Below are 6,000 nucleotides of genomic sequence, written 5' to 3'. Positions count from 1 at the left end.
AGTATAAATCTAGACAAGTACAAATAGAATACCAGTGGCACAGCATTAAAAAATAATGCAGTTTTTATTTTTATCTGATTAATTTCAGCTGTGAAACAAATTTGTGGTTGTATTACCATCACTCCATGTTTATAGGCTGTATGTAAACATCTTTATAGTTTTCTTCATATACTGTGTGCTGTAAGCATCCACCAGTCCCAGAATTAGCACTCTCTGCTAAAGGCAGCAAGAGTCCACTCGACAAAACCAAAGCATGTTTTGTAAGATTTTGCATCACTGATTAAATATATCTGAATTTATTGATTCATGCAGGAGGTGTGTAGCACATGCTCACTTTAATGTTATGTTATAATTTGGTTGCTCTTCCCATTTTTAAAAACATTATCCTTTTTTAATGCTTGTCGGCTACCCCTTGTAGTCAAAGTGTGCATAAAGGGATTTCACGCAATATCAGGAGTTTCAAAAATGTGAACCATCCCACTGGATGGCTTCACATTATGTGAAAATGGGGGAGGGGGGATTCCAGTTATTCAATGGGACGTCGTTTGTAAACTGAATGATGCTGGAATTAGTAGCAACATTTTTCCACATTTAGCTCAAAGCCTTATTAAAAACATGTTTTTTCAAATCATTTTTCACAATATTCAAATTTCCAAAGAGGAACTGGAAAATGTTCTTTCCCTGAAAATGTCTTTTACTGAAGCTGCATCTATCCTCTCCATCTCAAGGCCTACTCTGTAAGACTATTATAACAAGTAAGTTATACAGTCGCTTACATTTAATGCTTCATTGAGCTGTATGTTTAAGTGTAGAAGAAAACCAAAGATCAAAGACGACACAGTTCAGTGCCAGTTAGCAAAGATGATGCATTTTGTCCTTTGGATGTATCATATTGCTGGTCTCTGTCAGCCTCTGTGGACCTTCACCACCATCTGCACCACGCACGAGGGCTTGAGCCCATATTCAGATAGAGATGCAGAGTCGTTCACCAATAGCTTCCCAGCGACAGTCAGCCGGACTTCAGCCATAAGATATCCTACACACACAACAGAGGACAGAGATGAACCTCACAAAATATTTAAACATGTCAAAAACTATTATGTCAGGTTCCCTGAACACCACTGAAGATGCACACATTTTAAACACACTCCTGTGTCCAAAACTCCTTAGCAGTGACAACAAAGTTAATATTTCAAAATCATCCTCAGTGCACACCTTTTCCCCCACTGTGGTCAAGATGCTCTTAGCTGTTTGGTTCCTCCTGCTCAGGATTTCTTCAAAGGAAAAAAGGAAACAAAAAGCAGTTTTAAAAGTTTTTTGTTGGTGGTGTTTTTGACTTTCAAGCTCAATCAAAGCAGAAAAAGACTTCAAAACAAATTCAATTGAATGGATGGGTATAATCTTCCATTGAAAGCCAGCAAGAAATAACAGTTTTTTAGAGAGTTTTGGTCATCATACACATAACAGCAATCACTGCGTTTGCAATATAATCTGTGACTATTATGAAAGTAACATACATAACTTGAAAAGCTAAAATCAATCATAACATTAAGCTCACCTTGTTTTTGTGGAGAAGGTGATCAGGCTTTTTCTTCACGTCCTGAGACCAGGTGCACTGGATCATCACCAGCTTGTATCTTCATCCTTTTTCACTCAGTGAAGTCTTTCTCTTTGTTCCCTTTGCAACAGAAAACTACCGTGTGATCACAGGTGAAGTTAGGGATATTTTTCCTGTGCAGTTTTTATAGTGCTTCATTTGGTGAAGCTGTTGATCCACTTTGATCTCAAAGGATCTCGACGGTGGAAAAAAGTAATATTTCTCCTTACCATTAGGCTAAATATAGATATAACAATTTATAATATGTCAGCAGCATCCCCATAAGGGAGGTCTCCCTGTAGTGTCCCGAATGCAGATCCATTGTGATAAGAGAGAATGGATCAGATTTGAATGTCCTCTGTAAAGTGTGCACAGCAGTAAATGGACAGCCGTTTGAATTCTGCTTGCAGTGTTTGAGGGAATGGGAGAGTCCACGGCCTTGGAAAGACTGCTGTGAAAATCACTAAAAACACTACAAACCTGCCCAGATAACCTTTGGTTCATTGGAGGAAGTCCACGGATGTCCTTCTATCCGTCCCTGTCTCACCTCCTGGTTGAGTACAGCAAGTGGAATTGTAAATTTGTTGTTTGTCCTCGATGTAAGGTAAAGTTATGTTTTCTATGCCTGAAGAGCTATACTAAATGTATTTTTTTAAAGCGACTTCTGTGTACCATGCTCCAGCGGTGTAGCTGTATGGCAGAAGAAATAATGACAGAGACACAAAGCTTCCAAGTTTTACTTTTGATGTGGGAGTGCCTTATTTGTAATAATGTACCATGCTGTGTTTTTTAATTCCCTTTTTATAATTCTCTATCTCTCTAATTCTCTCCAAATCAAATATAATTAGTGTTGGGTTCTATTGATGAGAAATTTGCTACTAAATGTGATCTTTACAGCTGCATTATGTCTGAATCATAATGATAATAAACCTGAAAAATGTAATTCATTCATAAATGTGAAATATAGTTAATCATACATTATGTTATTACTCATTCCTTAAGATTTAGTTATTTTATGTTGACCTGTCATTGTCTGCTGCTTCTTTAGCATTAGCTTGATGGCATTAATCACTTGTGCTATTCAGGCATTTTTTCCGTGTTTTTTTTTGTTAGCTTTATGATGACTGCTATTTTTTCTTCTAAATTGTTTAAGGAAATCAATGTCTATTTTATTAAAACCTTGTTATGCTTAATAAACAGTTAGGGTGTAAAGCATGCATGTTACAAGCACGTAGATGCTTTTATTTACAGTTTGTCGTTGGTTTCTTCTGCTTGTGCAGTTTTCCAGCCACCTTCTTCCCGTGCAGCACACAGTCCCAACATGATCAGATGATGCAGAACAGCCGTGTGGGTCAGCATCCCCTGACACCACACCCTGAACCCACCAGCCAAAGCCCTCCCTGCAGCTGAGCCACAAACCACATATTATCTCATTTAGAAAAATGTTTTGAGTAACTGACAAAACACGTAGTTAAGATTAATTTTTAGGGGTTTTGTTGGTTTTATAAACAGTTTAGTTTGAAACACACTGAATAATTCATTAACTACATTTTAAAAATCTGAAAAGCACTGTGGCGGGGCAGGGCCGTGCAGAGAGGTTTAAAGGGACGGGTGCTCAAAGTTAAAAAGGGGCACATTGAACCAGGTTGAATAACAACAACACACATTCATCAAGAATCTAATATGGGAAGAGAAGGGCTGTGTTGATCTGAGACTGTAGACATTAAAAAGTCCACAGGAGAGATGGTAGCTGATTAAACAAGTGTCATGAGATAATAACAAAATGCAAAGATTGGTGACAGCGCTTGGAACCATAAGGCAACAAAAAACTGTGAGAAATAAATTAGGCTCTGCCTGTGAATCACTCTTTGCTTCTCTTCTTCCTTCCATCCCATCATTTCATATATCACTCTCCACTTGCTATGTGAGAACAAGGCACAACTTGTCTGTGAAGGTTCTCAGTCATCCAGGTCATCGTAGTCTTTGCAAGCTCCTTTGAAGGCACAACTTGCTATTGCAATAAACTATAATCTAATTATCCACACCTAACAACTCTTGCACTTAATCTATAATAAAATGATGACAGAAAAATGTTATAGCACTGCCTTTAGTAGCCTCACACAGCTCCTGCTGTTTCCTCCTCATGTCCTTACCAGGCATGTCTGGACAATGTTATATCATGAGTAATATTTTTTAAAAAAATCCATCTAAATAAAACACACACATGCACGCACACACAGTGACATTTTAGACCTTCTTCAGAATACTGTATATACTATGGGCATCACGGTGCTGATCCATAATCCTTACATTATTATTTATTACTAGAGCTACAATAATAACGCAATGAGGAGGGGGAAGTAATAAATATGAAATAATGTATTTATGATGATTCCATTTGTTTCACTATCCACTCTGTGCAGGGGCAAAGCTTATTACATTTTTAAACTGCAGAGATACAATCATTTTACTGCTGTAAAATCCAACTTTTGTCTTATTTAAAATATAAATCTAATATAATCTGCTTCTTAATGTATGTTCTTTAAAATACAGCGTGTGTTTTTAATATATTATAATTATAATAATTATTATGTGGACATGCATATTAGATCGTTTTTTAGTGAAATATAATCCCTCCAGAAAGGCAGGAAAAGCCCGGAAACTTACTTTAAAACTAAATATGTTCCCTAAAACGGTGACAGAGCTACAGATCCATGACAGCCTTACACAGGTAGCCAGCAGCTGTGACCAGCACTGCTTGTGCAGTTAATAAAAGGACAGGTAATGTTTGTCGCGCTGTTGCACACACAGCACGCTCGTTTGTTTCAGTTCGTCAGTTGCCACAAGACAACTTACCAACGTGTACGTAATAAGCTAATACTCCTGGGTGCTATACACTACAGTGCACGCTGTGCACCTACTTACTGGGTTTGTCGCATCAGTCTGTGTCTCTGAGTTAACTTGTGTTTCTCCTACAGCTCCGGACCGCAACAAATGCGCGTGCTCTTTGTGAGCTCGTTCCCGGCTCGTAACCAGCGCGTTCTGCCGTCAAGGGCGATCATTGGTTAAATGTGATCATGTGACTGATGCAAGCCAGATCCTTTTATTTAGCAAAACTGTGATTAATAGTTAAATATTATTGTTGATGGGCACAGACAAGACTCCGCACGCACACACACACACATAAAAAAAATAATAATTTTTTTTTAAAAAGTTGCCTCAACAAAAGGGCACTTTGGGCACCCATCAGGAAAGGGGCGGGTGCTCAAGCCCCTCTAGCCCCCCCTCTGCACGTGCCTGTGGCGGGGTGTGGTTTGTGGCTGAGCAGCATCAGGGGAGGGGTGGAGCAGTGGGTGTGTGTGTGTGTGTCCATCCATCCCTAGGTGAAGCTGCACCCGATGAAGGAGAGGAAGAGCGCAAATAAGTGGGGCTAAAAACCACAGCACTTCTCAACGGTTTTTCAGATAGAATCAGATAGAAGCGCATTCTCCTTTATAAATATGTGTATCCCTTCGTTACCATGGGAACGAAGATAAAGGAAGTTGTAGAGTCAATGCGGACTTTGTGGACATTTGAAAAGGTCAGGAGTTAAGAGTGGGACACTTGGGGTTTTTTCTTCTTTTTTTCTTTTTCTTTTTGCCACAAGACCGGAAAAACGGCATGTGTCCCTAAGTTGCGGCTTCGGTACGTTGGGATCTACCTATCCGAAGAGGAAGACGCATAAAGGGAGTGACTTTTTTTTTTTTTTAATTGGCAGATAATTTCAAATGCAGCGTTTCTATCAGCTCAACAAATGTCAGCACACACAAACTGTGTGTAGTGTGTAGCACAGTGCGTTGGTAGCCAAATCGCCGGCTGCGGTGTTTGACACGAAGAAACAAGAAATCAAGCTGAGACAAGAAGAAGGTTTAGAAAGACAAGACAGGAGAGGAAGAAGAGACGTTACATTTAAAGGTAAGGACTCCTCATTTAAAGATCACGTGTAAGTCCTCGTGTTTTTAAATCACATACTGGGTCTGTACAGGTAACATTATGTTTTTTACATAGTGTGAAACGTGCTACAAATCAAACTTAGGTAGACTGTGTTACTTAAAGGCTGCAGGAAAATACTCGGTTGTGTTTAAAAAGGTTAGTTTGCTGTACTGTGATGGATTTAAAGCAAATAAGGATCCTAACTGCAAAAGAAAATAATTTTCAAAAAGGTTGAAATATCTAAAGCAATGGCAGATTTAAAAAAAAACACACACACAATAAAAACAACAGACTGCAGGGAGGTTCTGTTCTGTGATGTCACAATCAAGCTGGTCTGAATAGAGATACAGTCCCGATCAAAAGTTTAAGACCTCTTGAAAAATTGCAACAAAAAAATAAAAAAGTCATATTTTGCATGGTTGGATCTTAAC

The 6,000-nt window shown here is 38.7% G+C and overlaps 1 long non-coding RNA gene across 3 annotated transcripts; it reads right to left on the bottom strand.

The window, feature by feature from the left end:
• Positions 1 to 685: 685 nt before the first annotated feature.
• LOC143421329 (uncharacterized) lies at positions 686 to 4,681 on the bottom strand. 3 transcript variants are annotated; one of them, XR_013100953.1, is made up of 5 exons: positions 4,523 to 4,681; positions 2,078 to 2,147; positions 1,559 to 1,678; positions 1,216 to 1,274; positions 686 to 1,036 (listed from the first exon to the last, which is right to left on the bottom strand). It is a non-coding gene; the product is annotated as an uncharacterized LOC143421329 (long non-coding RNA). The 3 variants fall into 3 exon arrangements; XR_013100955.1 differs by lacking the exon at positions 4,523 to 4,681 and adding an exon at positions 2,847 to 3,332; XR_013100954.1 differs by lacking the exon at positions 2,078 to 2,147.
• Positions 4,682 to 6,000: the final 1,319 nt, after the last annotated feature.

This window comes from Maylandia zebra, linkage group LG12 (assembly GCF_041146795.1).
Source record: "Maylandia zebra isolate NMK-2024a linkage group LG12, Mzebra_GT3a, whole genome shotgun sequence".
Lineage (NCBI taxonomy): Eukaryota > Metazoa > Chordata > Actinopteri > Cichliformes > Cichlidae > Maylandia > Maylandia zebra.
The sequence above is the reverse complement of the archived record's forward strand: the minus strand, read 5'-3'. Positions and strand labels throughout refer to the sequence as shown.